The 18,021-nt window shown below is 36.3% G+C and overlaps 1 protein-coding gene across 1 annotated transcript in view; it reads left to right on the plus strand.

The window, feature by feature from the left end:
* Positions 1–3,484: 3,484 nt before the first annotated feature.
* The window catches only part of LOC129245300 (uncharacterized), a 106,877-nt gene continuing 92,340 nt past the window's right edge, over positions 3,485–18,021 (plus strand). Inside the window, exon 1 of the mRNA XM_054883382.1 lies at positions 3,485–3,629. The gene's annotated coding sequence lies outside the window, so the exon portion shown is untranslated. The remainder of the gene's footprint in view (positions 3,630–18,021) is intronic.

Raw genomic sequence — 18,021 nt, forward strand, 5'->3', positions numbered from 1 at the left:
AAAGGAAAATAGAGCAAAGCGCGATTATAAACATTTTCATATACTCCATTTTTTTTCAACAAAATTATTCAATGGAGCGAGACCCATTCGTTGTGTTTTGGCTGCATTAGCAAAACTAACGCGTAGCGAGCGCTTTGGAAGCCCAAGATAAATAAATGGTAGAACAAATTCTGACACATTTTCTACATAGCACAAATTCGTTCTTCAATAGGAGACAATTTGTGAAATTCAAAGGCAGGTGGTACTGAATTAACTCACTTTAGTTAAATGAAACGCTGTAGAATTTAATCTTCTCTGATTGGCTTTATTTGTGTGTGTGTAGTGGATATTTAGAACGAGAAATTCTATAAACCAAGGTACGTATGTTTGCTGGTCGCATGATATCTCAAATTGGTGAATGGAGGCAGGTAATGGAAATTGGCTTCTATAGAGATTTTCCAAGAGCTTACCTCGGCAGTCAATGGCAAACCTCCGCGTGCATTTCTGCCATGAAAAAGCTCCTCATAAAAATCATTTGCCGTTGGGAGTCGGCATACAACTGCAGGTCCCTTCCTACAAATAGGAGTAGGAGCTCGGCCAAACACCTAACAGACGTGTATGGGCCAATTATTTATTCATTTTTTACGCTTTGAAGATTATAAGATGCACGAATTTTTTTGCTTTTATTCCTATTTTATTTTAAAATTTTTTTTTCAATTTTTAAGTAATTTAAAATCATAATGAAAACTAAAACCAACACAGCGGTAGCCACGAAGACTTACGGCTGTGAACATTCGATTTTTGGTCCAGTTCCCAAATCATTTGAAGTCGCCGAGCTTTTGGGCAAGTTTTCTGTTGGACAATATTTCAAGCTATTCGCACTATGCCTACCTTCCTTTCATTTGAGAGATAAAACTGAGAAAGAACTTATTTCAAATGAATAAAAATAAAAATTGTTAAATATCTGTAGAATACAATAAATTCTCTTCTTTTTATTCTCCTTCACTATTTGATCCCCTTACGCGATATACACACAAACATACAAGCAGATATATAATAAAAGCACCTAAAGTAATCTAGCAGAAACACGAATTAATATATTTTGAAATAAATTAATAAAGTTTCGAAATTTAGTTATCAAATTTAGATGAATTCTCAATAACACAAAAAAACAAATTCGCACTTTTTGTCTGATGAATGACATTTGATACTTGATGTTTACTAATTTGACAACGCTGATTCTAAATATACCCTCATTTTTTTTGTAACAGCTCTTGTTTACGAGTTATAGCTATCACAAAAAAATCACTATATTTCAGTGTTAATTGACGAATATTTAAACAAATATTAAGTTTTCTTAATATTATTTGTTATGGCATCGTCAAGACGAGTTTGTATAAATGGCCGGAATAGTTTTTGTTTCATTTGCGGAGAGTATATGTTTCAAGAAAACCGTTTGAATGTGACATCATTCGTAAATGAGGCGTACAAAAATTACTTCGGTCACCCGATGGAAATGAAAAATAAGCCTTGGATTCCACAAAAGGTATGCAAAACGTGCGTTGAGTTTCTACGTTTGTGGACGAATAAGAAAAGGAATAAATTTAGATACGAAACTGCTATGATCTGGATTGAACCTGTGAACCACCACGACGACTGTTATTTTTGTATGATAAAAATAACTGGCATTAACCGAAAAAATCGAGACAAATGGGAATATCCTTCCATACGATCGGCACATAGACGTGATTAACCCACCTTTAATATCAAGGGATCGTATAATTTTACCTCCGTTGCATATAAAACTGGGGCTTATAAAACAATTTGTTGAAGCTCTTGACAAAAATGGATATTGTTTTCTTTTTCTGTCTAAAAAGTTTCCAAAATTGAGTGCAGAAAACATAAAAGCGGGTACATTTGACGGGCCACAGATAAGGTCGTTAATAAAAGACTCAAATTTCATAGACACTATGACAGTGATTGAGAAAATGGCATGGAATGAGTTTGTTTGGCTTGTTCAAAATTTCTTAGGAAATAAGAAAAGTTCTGACTATTCTCAGTACGTCGAACAACTAATGGGTCACTTCCAAAGGGTTGGATGTAATATGAGCATTAAGTTACACTTTCTTCACAACCATCTGGACTATTTTCCAGCCATCTTGGGGATCTCAGCGAAGAACAGGGCGAGCGATTTCACCAGGACCTTCGTACGATGGAGGAACGCTATCAAGGTTACTGGAACGCACACATGATGGCCGACTATTGTTGGAGCATTAACAACAGTTCTATGCCTTCAACTTCAGCAAGGAAATAATATAAAAGACATTTTTTTTTTAACTTAAGAAGGCAATAAAATAGAATAATCTTTAAATCTATAGTGTTTTATTACAAAAAGTCAAATGTGTCATATAGAGTCATATAGAGCTGATACAGGAATTTCACTTCCAGATTTGAAATTGTCATTAAAAATTGGACTAAAGACATGTATCATAACCCAATCATCAGAAATGCTGTTGTGCAGTGTAATCTACACAGATTACGATCGACAACAACGTATAAAATAAATTATAAAATTTCCACAGTATTTATGTAAATTATTTTTAATCAATACGAACCGCATGTGCCACCTCATGGCGGGTTGCTGCTCGACTAACGGTGGTTTTTAATTTTCAATGGCAGGTAAATGTAAACAACAAATAGCCGATAGACCCTCATATTTCACCTAATACCGTGCCATACTCTCGGCGCCAATTACAATAACAAAACAGCGCCAAAGCGCACACTCAACATAGAATTGGTGGGAAAAAATAGGTGAAGATGGTGAAAACACAAGCGCAGGACTCGCCGCATAACAAAGCTATAAGAAAAGCCGTCGCTTTAGTTCAGTCTCGGTTTCGCGAAGGATACGTTCGTAGCTAACGGAGGATACGTGTTACCGTTTTGCGAATACCCGCGAACAGTGCGAGGGTGTGTGTGAATGGGCTAGCAGTGCGTGTGAATTTTAAATGAAATGCCAATGAGCTTTAAATATGAGCTAAAACGACCACTGTGAGCCAATGTTTGGTGCTTGGTCGTGGTGCACCAAAGTGGAAATCCGTAGTGTTGTTGTGCGAACGTTGCTGCCAAGTGCCGCAAAAAGTAATTTATGCGTGCGGTTTGTTCGCATTGTTGGAATTGTCGGTCATAGCGCGTATTGCCTTTAGCCGCTGAGAACAGTGTTTTCGTTGCCCGCACAGTTCAAGTTCAAAGTGCTCCGCATAATCTGATTACCGCCATGTATAAGTGCCCGGTCGCGCTCAGTCAGCGTTCATGTCCGTGAACATCGTGGCCAACCGTTACAATTCGACTGTGCGAATTTGAGTGTTCGTGATGTCCGCGTCAGCACTCACACACTCGATGTGTTGCCCGTGCATGCTCGCTAAAATTTTCTCGATTTAACATATCAATTAGCTCCATGCAGCAACTCCTTCCATTCGAAGTTGTGTGTGTTAGCCTTGTTGGGCACTGATTCATTAGCGCAAATTTCAGAAGTGTGCTTTAATGGCTTGAAGTGCCATTGTCCTTCCTGAAGCCAACCTCAAAAATCCTGTGTTATTTGTCGTACGAGTATACAGGGTGTGAGCCAGCATCTTCTCCATCAACAGCAATAGGTAGGTACCGCTAAATTGTGTCTCTCGCATGGATAGGAGCATTATGCGCTTTATTTACGTTGTGCTTCATTCCATGATGCCCCTACTCTTGCTTACCGCAGCGCTTTCTAGCAGTGAAATGATTATTATAATAGACACAAGTAAATAGTTTCCCTTCGTTTATTCAGAAATATGTCTTTTAGCATACGCATACAAGATCATCGGCTACTTGTCAAACAACACCGCTCCGCGTGTGGTCAATACAAAATATTTACTTTTCAAAATATACCAAATTCGCCCTTGGCATGGAGCCATCAGATATTCGGGCATGCATTGCTGACATGTATGTATGTATGTGCATGCATGTGTATGCCAAGTGTAATTTATTGAATTTCAATTCAAGTTTCATGCCTTTCCTGCTACTCTAATCAAATGTTTCTCTTAAGTTCTCAGATATCATAACCAATTAAAACTGGCCTGTCGTACAAATTTAGGTTTTTCTGCAGCACTGAATTTTTACGCCTGCGAGTGTTGAATTATGTAAATTTGTTTCTTATAAGTTATGTTATTATTTTTCAGCCCTTTTTGTGTAGGTGATATGTACAATTACGTACTTGTATTTGTGGATGAAAATCTGCATAACTCGATTAGAAGTAATCTGATTTACCACTTGGGCAACAATGAGCGCTTAATAAGCCTTTCATGTGGTTTTGTACATCAATTTATGACATCAAATAAAATTGACTCAATTAGTAAAATAACCATAAGGGTAATAAAAAATAAAAAAAAATGTGTAGGAAAAAAAATATAAGGAAATTTAAATCAGCAAAATGTTAAGTTAAAGTTAAACTGTCAGTGACGCATCATCATTCAATAATAAAAGTTTCTGTATGCAGTAACAACTGAAATATGGCACTCCTTAAACTATTGTTGCATTTTGGAAGTAGGCAGAAAGGGGAAGAATGTTATCACCCTCTGCGAAAATGCCAGTGGAAAGATATTTATATTTTTTATTTTATTTTATATTCAAAATCACAGCCAGATGCGCAGACGGGGTTATCTGAAAAGTTATGTAATATTTAATATCCCTTTAGAAGTGAATTAAGAGATTTTAACAGAAGATTTTTGAAGCTATTATAATTAAAAATTACTTGAAAACAAAAGGTAGCACCGTTCCAAAGAAATGATCCAATATATCTTCATTTAGTCGATATGTCAGGATGCATTGATCACTTCCAATCGATTGCAGTATTGCCCATAGGTTAGTTCGATCAGCTGATTTATGTGGTCATGGTTATGGCCGCGCTAATTAAATAACCTTAAATCGAGTGGCAATAGCGTTTAGAGAGCAATATAACTACATTTTAGTACCATAACTAAAACTTCTCCAACTCGCATAAAAGTTAAACAAAGTATAATTCTACACAAAATTTAAAAAGAAAGTAGGATTTCGACCACTAATTTCCGGTTATTTGAATTTATCTGTCATTCGCTAGGAATCGCGGCTGTTCGCAAAGCGAAAAATTTGCTTTAAAGCAATAACAATTTAGCGATGATCAAGCGACTTAAACTACGTTCACTTATGCAGTGATTAGCAATAAATCCACGAAAATTGATCTACCCGTTCATATGGCAGATTAGATGCAAAATTGACATTCAGCTGTCAAGTCGTTTTGAAAGGTTTTTCTTAATAAAAATTGGTTTGATGGAATATTTTAGGGTTTTCGGTTTGTTATGAATTAAACATCGATATGGAGTAAAGAGAAAGAGCAGCAGTAGTTAATTCAATTTGCTTAAAAACATATACATATATATTATAAAATCAACCTCGAAATGTTAGGGCTCTCGCTTCATGTTCAGTAAGTAATTTCTATCAAGGGCATGTGGTGAGTAAATTCTTTACGTGAACTCGGACTTCACCTATTTCGCACTCTTCAAGATCGCCCCATTAACCTAAGTTATAGAATATAAATTGCTTAATGCTTAAATTTTAAATAGATTGCACTAAAATAATATTAATTTTAATAAATATTAAAAATTAAAATTTGCTACTAGCAATAGACAGTTGGAGGAAATCCGTAAACGAAGTCTACTGAGGAAAGCAAAAAATTATGGCGGAACTCAAATTACATTTTATAATAAGCAATAAAAGGCCAAAGCGTCTAAGGATACAGACTTTTTTCTGTAATATGAATGCAAAATTAATATTTAATAAAAAATGTGTTAGATTTATATCTACCAACCTCTTTTCCTTGCCGGCGTTTATTTTATTTAATTTTTACAATGAAGTTTCTCCTTACATCCGTAATAATAATTATCGATAACATAAAAAAACAGGGTTGTACGAAAAAAGTATCTTTATAATCTAAGATATTTTATAATCTTGGATTTCGGGCGAGAAATTTCGTTGGGCCATCTCGCTTTTTAATTACCGATTGGGAGTTAGCAAGTGGCGAATAGATGAAGAAGCTGGTATAAATGAAAATATACCAGTATAAAGTACAGGGTGGGCCATATAGCGTTTGTTTTTTGAACCACCTATTTTTTTGAGAATGGTAACACAAATGACATGTCAAATTTACTTAAAGGTTTGACATTTACGAAATGGGTCACTATACGCTTGAACAAAATTGGGAAATATTGAAAACCTATTTCCAAAGTGGTGAGTCTTCTACTCAAACTATAAGAAACTGAAAGCAAAAAAATTCCAAAAAAAAAGATTTGCCAACAAGGCAGTTTGTGGATCAATTTGTTAATCGTGTTCGTGAAAGTGGATGGTTAATGGATAAAACAACACGTGAACGTGTTCCTACAGTGCGTACACCCGAAAACATTGCTGCTGTACTGAAAATGAGCGTGAACATCCAACAACCTCAACTCGTCATCGTTCTCAAGAATTGAACATTTCACGCACTTCTTTGAGGGGGGAGCCTGTTTATAAGGTCAAAAAAATCATTTTTTTTTCTCCGTTTTAAGCGATTCCTAATATATTTCAGAATATTCACACAAAGTTACAGAGCCTAATTCTCAATATTTCCGTAGATAAAAAGCCAAAGGTAGGCGAGCGTTGGGTAGTTACGCTGTGACCGGACAGCTATAGTACAGACTTTATCTTCTTTTCTCGACTTTTCATTTTTATGATTTCTTTGAATTGGCGTACATGAACCTTTTGAAATTAATCATAGCTTGTTCCCTTCAGTATTAAATTCTCTTCTATTTGAACTAACAAAATAGATAAAAAAAAATTTTCAAGATTTTTATACCAAGTTGAAGTGAATTTTTTTTTATAGAAAGGCATTTTTTTCTTTAAAACTTCCAAAAAGTTGAAATTTTGGAATTTCTCTCAGTTTTCTTAGTTCATCTAGAATAAAAAATCATGATAATTATAATAGAAATCCATTTGAATTTTTGGCTTTAGATAATAAATACGAGCTGTATCTTGTACGCCAGTTGGAAACTCCAGCGTTGCAGCGCTCTAATAATTTCTATGTTAAACATCTTTTTCAACTTGTTTTAGTACAAATATTTTTTATAGTTTTTAAAAGTCCATTAAAAGATAGAAAAAACTTTTCAGTGCTAAATTGATTTTTTCCTTAAAAAAAAATCGCAAAGAGATGCAATTTTTAGACCTCATAAACCAGGCTCCCCCCTTGAGGAGAATTTTGCATAAAGACCTCGGTATGAAGGCTTACAAAGTTCAATTGGTGCCAGAACTGAAGCCTAATGACCATCCAATGCGTTTTCGGTTCGCTCAATGGGCAGAAAATCGTTTGACTAAAGATGAGCATTTTTACCGAAAAATCATATTTTCTGATAAAGCTCATTTTCACATCGGTGGCTACGTCAATAAGCAAAATTGTCGGATTTGAGGCTCAGAAAATCCACACGTTACTGTAGAGAAGCAAATGCATCCACAACGAGTCACTGTTTGGTGCGGTTTTTGGTCTGGCGGTATCATCGGGCCATTTTTTTTCGAAAATAAGCGAGGAGCCGCGGTCACAATAAATGGCGAGCGTTACCGTGGCATGCTCAACGAGTTGTTTCCAAAAATTGAAGAGGATGACATGGACGACATTTGATTTCAACAGGACGGTGCAACTTGTCACACTGCCAAAGTTACACTCGAACTTTTGGCTACCGTTTTTGAAAACCGAATAATCAGCCGAAATTCCGATATCAATTGGCCGCCTCGAAGCTGTGATTTAAGCCCGTTGGACTATTTTTTGTGGGGAGCCGTTAAGGACAAATGCTATGCGAACCATCCAGAGACGATTGATGCTTTAAAACACGAAATCGAAGTTGCCATTCACGAAATTGGAGCCCAAACAATGGAAAATATGCCTAAAAATTGGTTTGATCGAATGGCCTACTGTAAAACCAGTCGTGGCAGTCATTTGAACGATATTATTTTTTATTCATAAATGACAATGTTCAATCTTCAAAATAAAAAAAAAGTTTGAAAAAATATTGATTAGTTTTTTTTATAGCCGATTCAAAAATCAAATTTTACATGGCCCACCCTATATACATGAATATCTTGGCAGCGCTGGAATAGAGCTGCCTAAAACTATGTTTGTTTGTAAAATAGTGAGTTATACTAGTTTTATAAGGCATAACCGTACTCGCTAGCGGTGAATCTTGCTCGATAACTTTGTTGTTGCTTTCACATGCGAATTTTTCGTCAAGCGAGCCGAGCAGAGAAGTGGCGAGTAGAAGAGGCCTGTGGTTATATGTGAAACTATTATTAGCTCACAACCGATATACTTCCGAGTATAAGTAGGGATATTTTTTTATTAGGGATAATTTATTTTACATACTTTGAGTGGGATGCCTTAGAAAACAATGCTAAAACATAACAGTTGGAAAAAATAAAAATAATGCAGTACTGCTAAATAATATGCAACGCTGGATTCAATGGAACTTGTTTGTTTTTCTTACTCGCTAATGCTTGCTTGGCTTCGATAACTATCAAAAATGAATAGAACAATAGAAATTCGACCAAATGGTAGCTTTGCTTGAAGCGCTTGAAGTACGGCGAAGTTTAAAATAGCTCAACGTTTTATTTGCAGCGTTTTTGACATTAGAAATTGAACACCCCTGTCTTTCATTTAAATTAAGTTGGTTTAGCTTCATTTCTGAATTTTATGTTGCAGACAGAGTGGAACCGAAGACAAAGCCGAAGATAAAGACATTTCGTTACTGCTGGTAGCTCAGAGCAGTAAACAAACAACATTTTAAACGCCTCCTGCAGTTGGAGTTCTAGTAAAGAACTTGGAATCGGCCGGAGCGCTACTTGCGAAATTATTTAAGTGTGCGAATTTAAGCAGGTAGGCGAGTGGTAATGCGAAAGCAACAAAGGAGTGGAACTCTTGAAAATACAGGCTAAAGAAATCCAATGAAATGCTTGGTTTTTACAAATAATGAAGCAATTAGTGCAGCGCCACTAAATTCACCAGTAACAAATATAATTATAAAAATGGAAAACGGTTCAAACCCCCTTTTTACTATTAAAAGAAAATTCGCAATATGATTTCACAGCTTCTAGTTAACAACATGATTCAAAAATGTTCTGTTATTGAATATGGCTAACATCTCTGTCTCCTCTTTTCTTTTACGAATCATCTGATTGTTATGACAGCGCCCAAAGCGCCCATTTAGCCATACAAGTTTTCAAAGCCAAGCTAAACAAGTACAGCGAGCAAAGCCAGCCTGCATTGAACCAGCACTTAAGTGTTGGGGAATCGAAAGCAAGTATTGTTGATTTTTTTGCGCCTATAATCTGCAATTGAAATGTGTATGAAGCAATGGCAGTCTTTATATGCGCTTATGAAATAATTGCGATTGAAATCAGTGCTTCCAATCAATACACATTTTTGTATCACATTACTTAAAAACTTTTGTAATCATCGGATGGCGACGCCGTTGTAGTGATTGCATGTGGATCCTTCATGGTCGCTCCGATGATATTTTGATGGAAAGAAAAAAGTGTATTAGTATTTTGTTGTTATCAATAATTTATTTGTATTTCGATATACATTAATGATACATACAATAATATTATACACTAAAGTTAGAATAGCCTTACCTAACGCTGGCTGACACGTCCTGTTCCTTTCGCCCTCTTTTTGGAAGTGATATTAAGTTTAAATGTTATAACGAAAGTAACCTCGCCGAACAGCGTTTAACACAGTACACGTTTTGACTGTTCGGCGGGGAAATACCGAGGTTAACGGCCTTAACGTTGCAGCGACTGGAAACCGTTGTTTGCAACAGTCGGAACGTTAGGCGTTGATTTGCCATTTTTTGAACAGTGATTTCAACTGTTTTACGGATTATAGACATTTTTTTTTGCTGTAAGAGCATATGTGCTTAAAAATTCACGGCTATTGCAGCTTTAGCATGAACTTGATTTCGAATTAAGTATGTTTATTATTTAAGTTATTTTAAGCAAAAAAACCTACAAAAGCTAGAAGATCATCCCAATAAATTAGTGCGAAATCTACTTCTAAATGAAGAACACGCACGATTAAGAAAAAAGGCATCTACAAGTCTGCACTATCTTAATAATTATCATCTCGCACGAGGGTCCATCCACGAAGGCACCAGAATCTTGGTCTTTCCGGCATTCAGTACGGCCTCTTCGTCATGAGAGATAAAGGAAGTTCCAAGGGAGGCTGAAAACTAGGCTAGCAAATACCACGACATCAAAAAAAAAAAATCTCACAATCATCGTATGGCCAACGGAAGCTCAAAGGGAAACTGGAAACTTGGTCTTTCCGGCCCCCAGCCACGAAGAATCGGAGACTAGAAACCCGTCCTTTCTGGCTCGCTCCATTCATTCACTTCCATCACATTCACATCCGAATCAATCATATATGTAAATATTATATATATTTCATTTGTGCAAATAATTAGTTTCATAGCACAGGCAAGGAGGCATATTACTCTAGTACATAAGATTTCTAAACTTATTCTTAGTTGCTTATACAAGAAAGATTTAATAATTAAAGAAAATAAAAATTAAAAAAATATTTAAGATGTAGGTACCTTACAAATTGGTAGCTTTTTAAAAATATATTCTATGTCTCGTAGTCTGCATAAGTCGAGCATTCGAATAGTGGAAACTGGTGATTCAAGTTATTGAAGTTTGACTGTAATAAACTTTCGCATTTTTCAAACGCTGATCGGATTAAAGGCTATGAATTATAAAATTATAAAATACTGCGTAAAAAATTAATTAATTGGCGCAGAAGTCACTACGTTATTGGTAAATAATTTATTTTCAGCCAATGATAATGATTCTCTCTTATATGTGTGAGTGTACATATACTAGTATATTTACATATACCAATGTGAATGTGTTTTTGAATATGCATTTTACTCCGCACTGGCTTCAAGAATTTAAGCTGTTTTTTTAACAGCTTATTTTGGTATTTCAACACATTGACAATGCGAATTGCATTGACTATTTGGTGAGAAAAAACATGTTTCCTTAGTAAAAGCAATTAAACAATGAAAATACGCGTACATTTTTTAAATGTATTTTGATATAGTTGCGGGTAATGGGTTAAAAAGAGCCTATCTTTTGGTGATAGATATTTGTTAGGCCAAATTATTGGGTTGTTAACTAAGTAATTGCGAATTTCACTCATAGGTGGGTTCAGTTGAATTTTTAGGTTTGCAGACGTAGTAGAAATGTAAAACACATTTTGTTATTTGATAGTTGGCACATATTGTTATTTGATGACTGACAATCAGTAAACAAAGTTTTTTGGTCGGTTGCGTAGTTTTCGTTTGGCGTTCGTTGGGAAATTTCCGCAAAGGGAAAACCGCGTCGCAAGCTCCAGTTGAGGTTGATGTCGTCCTAATCCAAGCAATAATCGATTCCGATCGTCACAGTACAACACGTGAGATTGCAGAGAAGCTTCATGTATCACATACATACATGCATTGAAAATCACTTAAAACAACTTGGCTATGTTCAAAAACTCAATACGTGGGTTCCTCACGAACTGAATGAAACGCAATTACCCCAACGCATTAACAGCTGCGATATGCTAAAAAAAAGTAATGAAAATGATCCATTTTTAAAACATTACAGAATAAAGTTATTTAGTTCCATGCAAAAATTGTCTTTGATTTTCTAAACAAAATCCGCAATTACTTAGTTGCCAACACAATACATTCAAATTTGACATTACACTTCTATTAAGACAAACCTGGAAAATGCCGTAAATTTAACAACAAAACTAAAGTAAGGAATAGTTAAAAGCCATCATTTTTAATTTCTATCAGGAAATCTTTATTAACTTTCTTATTACTAATAACCATTGTAGAACTCATACAACAATAATAATAATTATTAATAAATTTCACTATAAAATGTTTTGTAGCGAGCGAAGTGACCAAAATATCCCTTAATGCTCGTCCAACTCGAAGCGAATCTAATAAACTGGCAAAGTTGGTCGTAGTCCGATGCCAATACTAAAATATTTTCTGGTCACCATAAAGCCTTGCTTTCAGACTTTAGCTAGACTGTTTTATTAAATATAATAAATTGTGATCCAGTTATTTCTAGATGTACAAGTATACACCACACAACTACTGCGAGCATACATTTATGGTAGTAGTTATGGACAAATTTCTGGGGGTTTAATTTTTGAATTTTGATAGCCTTATGTGCATGTTTTTTTATACATTTTTTCTCTTGGAACTCTTGTATTTTAACACTGTGAGATTTAGGATTATCTTCCATGGCATTGCTCACGAAGCTAAAATGCAAGTCACCTGTCATAATAACTGCTAACGGAATTAACATAAAATCAAAAAAGGCATAAATGGTTTATTGGCGGAAACTCTAAACTGTCCATATAAAACAAATCACTTATATACAATCAACATCTCAAGCCGATATGGACATACGGCATTCAATGGTGGGGATGCATCGCTGCTTCAAACACCGAAATCACACACACCAACAAAATAAGGTGCTCAGAGGCATGGTTAATGATTTTCGGTATACACGTTTCCATGGCAGCCGGTTCTACGTTGCCGGAATGACTCGGGTTTTTTCCCGACCAAGGGCTGCCGCCCCAGTAAACTAGCCCTGCCTAGTGAACAGTCTATCTATCTTTGGTATATAAGGAATACCGATCTGCACAACGATCTTTCGGTGAAAAATATCAAATAATATCATACCTCTCTTTGATGCAAAGCATGAAAAAAGGCTGCAAGAGCACACAAACCCAAGAGCTTCAGTACAGAAAATATTGTAAAAAATAACCGTAGCATTAAGCAAACCACACAAAAAACTACAAACTATACTCGTATGAAATTAATACTATTATGAATTGAAAATAGCAAGAAAGCTAAATAAATTACAAATTACTTAGAGAAGAAGTTACCCTATGATCAAAAAGTACCGGGAAAGTGATGTTGGCTGTTTTCTTCGATTGTGATGGCGTAGTGCACCATAAGTACCTTCCATCGGGCAGAACAGTCAATAAAGAATTTATTTATCCGTTTTGAAGCGTTTGAGAGATGCTGTACGTCGCAAACGACCAGAAATGTGGGCAAACAATTCTTGGATTTTGCATGATGATAACGCGCCATCGCACCGAGCCCAAATTGTGCTGGATTATTTGACCAAACAGCAAGTGAATACCATCGCGCAAGCACCGTATTCACCTGATATGGCCCCGTGCGACTTCTTTTTGTTTCCCAAGTTGAAGTTACTACTTCTTGGAAGGAGATTTCAGTCGATAGAGGAGATCAATGAGAATGCGACGAAGAAACTAAGATGGGTCATATTTTGAAGGAGATTAAATAAATTTGTCTGAAATTTAACTCCGTTTTGTTTCCTTTCAACATTCCCGGTACTTCCTGATCATAGGGTACCAAAGGAGACTACGCAGAACCAAAGCTCGTGACTAAGTGACCAAAGCGTCATAGTTATGCTGTAACATTTTTTATTGTTTGTATGCTATCAATCAATTCTGTATACCGGAAAATATTCCTTGTTAGCTTTGCTAGGTATAATACTAGGATATGTTAAGCTTTATTTTTTGTTTTAATAAAAATAAAACCCATCTCTCATATAAAATTGTTGCCGATGTAGAGCTGCTTTTATTTTATTCTTTATGTTATTTCCACTTGTCAAACCAATCCTCTGCTTTGTGAAGAATATATCGTAGTCTCACAACTGAAGTGAAGAGTTTTTTATGTATCATCTACGAATGTCGCTACATTTGCATATCAATCATTACTAGTACGCAAGCGAATATATGGCGAATATTATATAATAGGGACTCTAGAATACCCATCCGCCAAGCTTTGTGCACCCGCTAACGCAAATTTTTTTAGGTCCTTCGAGACGCTGAGTACGAATATATTTTGGTGACTATTAAGAGGTTACATACGTCCAGCAGCGCCCAAAATGCGCTAGAAGAAAAATTGTTCCACGGTCTGCATCATTTCTCCTTGAAATGTTGATGGATCAGTAAAAAGTAAAAAAAAAATCTTATAAAATACGTTGTAGTTACAGTTGACGAGCCAGATTTTTGAATTTCGAAAAATTTTGCAATTTACGGCATTTTAAAAAAAGTATGAGTTTTACGTCATACTTTAATTATTGCATAAACGCATTTTCAAAGTCATGTTCACTTCAAAAATTTGGCATAGGTAGAATCCAAATTTTGTTTTGCAAAAAAGTCTTTATCTTAGTTTATCTCTTTTTGCCTTTAAGACACTCTTCTACAGCTTTATCTCTAAAATTTCGAAAGAAGTTACCCGTAAAATAACTATGGAATAAAAGCAATTTCGACTTGCATAGAATTTTTTTGAAGTGAAACTTCTTAGGCGTCCATAAACGAGCGAGAATGGGGAGTAAAATTTCAAGGATATGCAATGGGCATTTTCGTTCCACGAGAGAGAAAAAAGATATAACGTAGAGGAAAAGGAGAGAGAGAGCTATACCTATCTTAGATACACTTTCGGTTATTTTTCCTGAGTTTTTCCTTGTGGTTGCTAATTTCTAGTGAGAAATAAAACTGCCTACTTTTTTACGCTTGCTTGTTGGTGCAAACTTGTAGGAAATATATTTTTGGTGCCTACTTTTTGGCGTTATATATCCTAGGTGGCTACTGCTTGGGACGTTTTTTGGTCCCAATATTTTGGCGTTTTTTTTGGTGCCTACTTTTTTGAGCTTATATCCGTTTCCAGGCTAGTGCTATCCATTCCGGCGTCGGATTTATTGGTATTGCCTTGCGGTAATTTGTGCCGTTGCTGCGGTCCTGGAACCGCAACGTTTGTGCGGGTGCAAAACGCTCGGAGTAGTGTTCGTTGTTGTCACGGTTTATGTCCGGCATTTACCTACACTGGTCGACCCTTCTCCGTTTTTTGTAAATTTTGTCTATTTGTATTCTCTGCAAATGTTGTGAATTTATTTAGATATATATTTTTTCTCTCTCTCTCTTTTTTTGTCTGCCTTGACTTCACTTTTGTTAAGTGTACTACGCCACACGCACTTTTTTTCGTAATATTGGTTCTAACTAGTCAGTACAAAGGAAATTACGTATGCCCTGTTAAGTGTGCCCAATGAAAGAAATTCGGAGTGCACTGGAACACCACGATTGGCGTTCAGTTAAGCTGGAGCTCATTCAACCTCGATTGTAGGTACTGTATTCTACAAGGTGGCACATATTTAACCACGCTATCGGAAGATTTATAATTTTTGACAAATGGCGTCCTACGTCAGTCATTCTTGAAATAAAAATCATTTGTTTGTTTTATTTAGTGAAAAATTTATTCAAAAATCAAATGGGATGGATGATTCATTTTGCGCCACATATTGCACATGTAATTAACTCTCTTAAGTCAAGCTCAAGTCATCATCAGAGCTGCATTGAGACTATCGCTGCTTCAACAAAGTAGGAGGATCCGTTTACTACTGTTTACTGTTTTAAGACGTACATACTCGCGAAATATTCGACCAATCTGAAGTGTGTTATTTTTTTGAAATTTTTAATTATTCACTCTCAAAATACAAGGTGAAGTCCAAAGTAAACAAGACGGGCGTCATAAAAATTTTTGATGGCGCCATCTTTTTATGAGTTAGTGCGTTGGAAGTACATCCCTAGCTGTTTTCCAGTGAAAGCATTGGCATCAGCATTCGAAAGACCGCATTAAAGAGGCGAGAAAAGACGATAACTTCCATTACAAAATTGTAACTGGTGACGAAACGTGGCGTTTCTAACATGAACCTGAAACTAAGCGTCAAAGTGCCGAATGGAAGGCCCCAGATGAGCCACTACCCAAAAATCGCGTTTGGAGAAGTCAAATATTAAGTCGATGCTTATTTGTTTTTACGATTCAAAGGGAATTGCCCACAAGGAGTTCATGCCAATGGGCTAAACCGTCAGTGCGATTTTCTATCTTGGCGTGTTGAAGCGTTTGTTGCATCTCATTCGTCGAATTCGCCCTAAATACTGCTAAGGGGGAAGCTGGCACTTAGGTATTGCATGATAATGCACCATCTCATCGATCCACTCTTGTGACTGATTTTTTGGCTAGAAATTGCATTTTAACCATCAATCACTCACCGTGTTCGCCTGATATGGCTCTCTGCTACTTCTATCTATTCGGAAAATTGCATTTGGCCATGAAAGGAAACCGTTTTGCGTCCGTAAAGGCCATCCAAGAGGTTTGTACCACTATTTTGAAGGATATTCCAGGCAATGAACTGCAACACTCTTTCGAAATGCTTTTAGTTAGCGCAACACAGTGTGTCGAGGCCAGAGGGGACTATTTTTAATAAATAAACTCGAAGTTATCAGAACAAAGTTTTTGTCGTTGCTATTTTAGCTCAGTCTTGTTTATTTTGGACTTCACCTTGTATTAGCATAACATTTCGCAAAAGGTTTGTTGATTTTTTGATATAATAATCGTATGATAAATCGTATTCTATGAATATGTTCTATTATATGCCGTGGTAGGCACGGCAATTGACGCTTGATAATATTTTTTTCGACTCTACCGCTGAACTTATAGAACAGCCTAACTGCCCTTTTTTACATGCTCAAAGTGTTTGTGTTTGAATACCTGCAATTAGGCTCGTTACTATTTGTCCTCTTCATTAACGATATTTTGTTTTCATTTCTCTTTTCTCCACCACTCTTCAGCGTAAGTTGAATAACTTACATAGTTGGTGTGTACGCAATCCGATGTTCCTTAACAATAAATGTTCTCCTGACAAATCTAATCTAATCTAATCCTTAACATTAGTAAATGTGACTATAACTTCGCATGCGAAATTTTTCAATATTATTTATTCCTACATCTCGAACTCGCCGCTAAGCACAATTAGTGAATTAGAAAATTTGGGTGGCTATTTTGACTCCAAGCTCTACTTCTTCTTCTTGATTGGGGCGATAATCTATTACGCGAATTTGGCTGAGTTTAACAAAGCGTGTCAGTCGTTTCTTTCTCGTGCTAACTGGCGCAAGTTGGATACACCAAGTGAAGCCAAGTCCTTCTCTTCCTAATCTTAACAACGCAGAGGAGGCTTTTCTCTTCCTCTGGTACCACCACCAGGTGCCGCATCGACTACTTTCAGGCCCCGCAGCCAAACTCAACTTCACCACCAACATAAATTATATTGTTTCTCAGTCGTTCGCAATGTTGACCTTTATTTGTCGAAATAGTTCATCGTTTTCTGATCTCTATGCTCTCAAACTGTTCTACTCGTTCTTAGTTCGACCCAGGTGAGAATGCGCGATATTCGTTGGGAGGCCATTTTCATGCGATATTGCTGTCTATGCGCTCAGAGAGCTTTTGTGCGCTTTGCTGTGCGCTCGATGAAATTCGTTGATCTCATTCCGTTCTATCGCTTTCGTTGCGTACTAATTAATCTCATGTCGTTATAATCCGGGAGCCAGGGGTCGATTTTGGACTGCGTTTTATACCGTTAAATTCTTGACTATACTTGTGATTTAGCTTTCATCATGAATAACGAAAGTGAACGTCAGCTGACGCATCCGCGGTGGGTGTGATTGTGAGAGGGTACGAAACGTGTCGAAAAAAAATTTCTACCAACTCATTTTATACCGGCTGAAATTTTTTTCATGTTTTGTTGACATTTAGTAGAATAATAAAAAATAGTCAGCTGTGCGGTAGAGGGGGGAAAACACGTCAGCTGAACAGGTGAACTTGTAAAAAAAATTGAAAAGTAAAACTACTTTATGCCGATTGAAATTTTTTTATGTTTTTTTTTCGACACGTTTCGCAGCATTCCACGCACGTACCCACCGCTACTGGACCAGCTGACGGTTGGTTTCGTCATCCATTGGATGGTGTCTGCATTCAGTATTAAAATCTGTCGGCATGAAATGATGAGGTCAAAATAATCCCTGGCTCC

Source organism: Anastrepha obliqua, chromosome 4 (assembly GCF_027943255.1).
Source record: "Anastrepha obliqua isolate idAnaObli1 chromosome 4, idAnaObli1_1.0, whole genome shotgun sequence".
NCBI classification, from domain to species: domain Eukaryota; kingdom Metazoa; phylum Arthropoda; class Insecta; order Diptera; family Tephritidae; genus Anastrepha; species Anastrepha obliqua.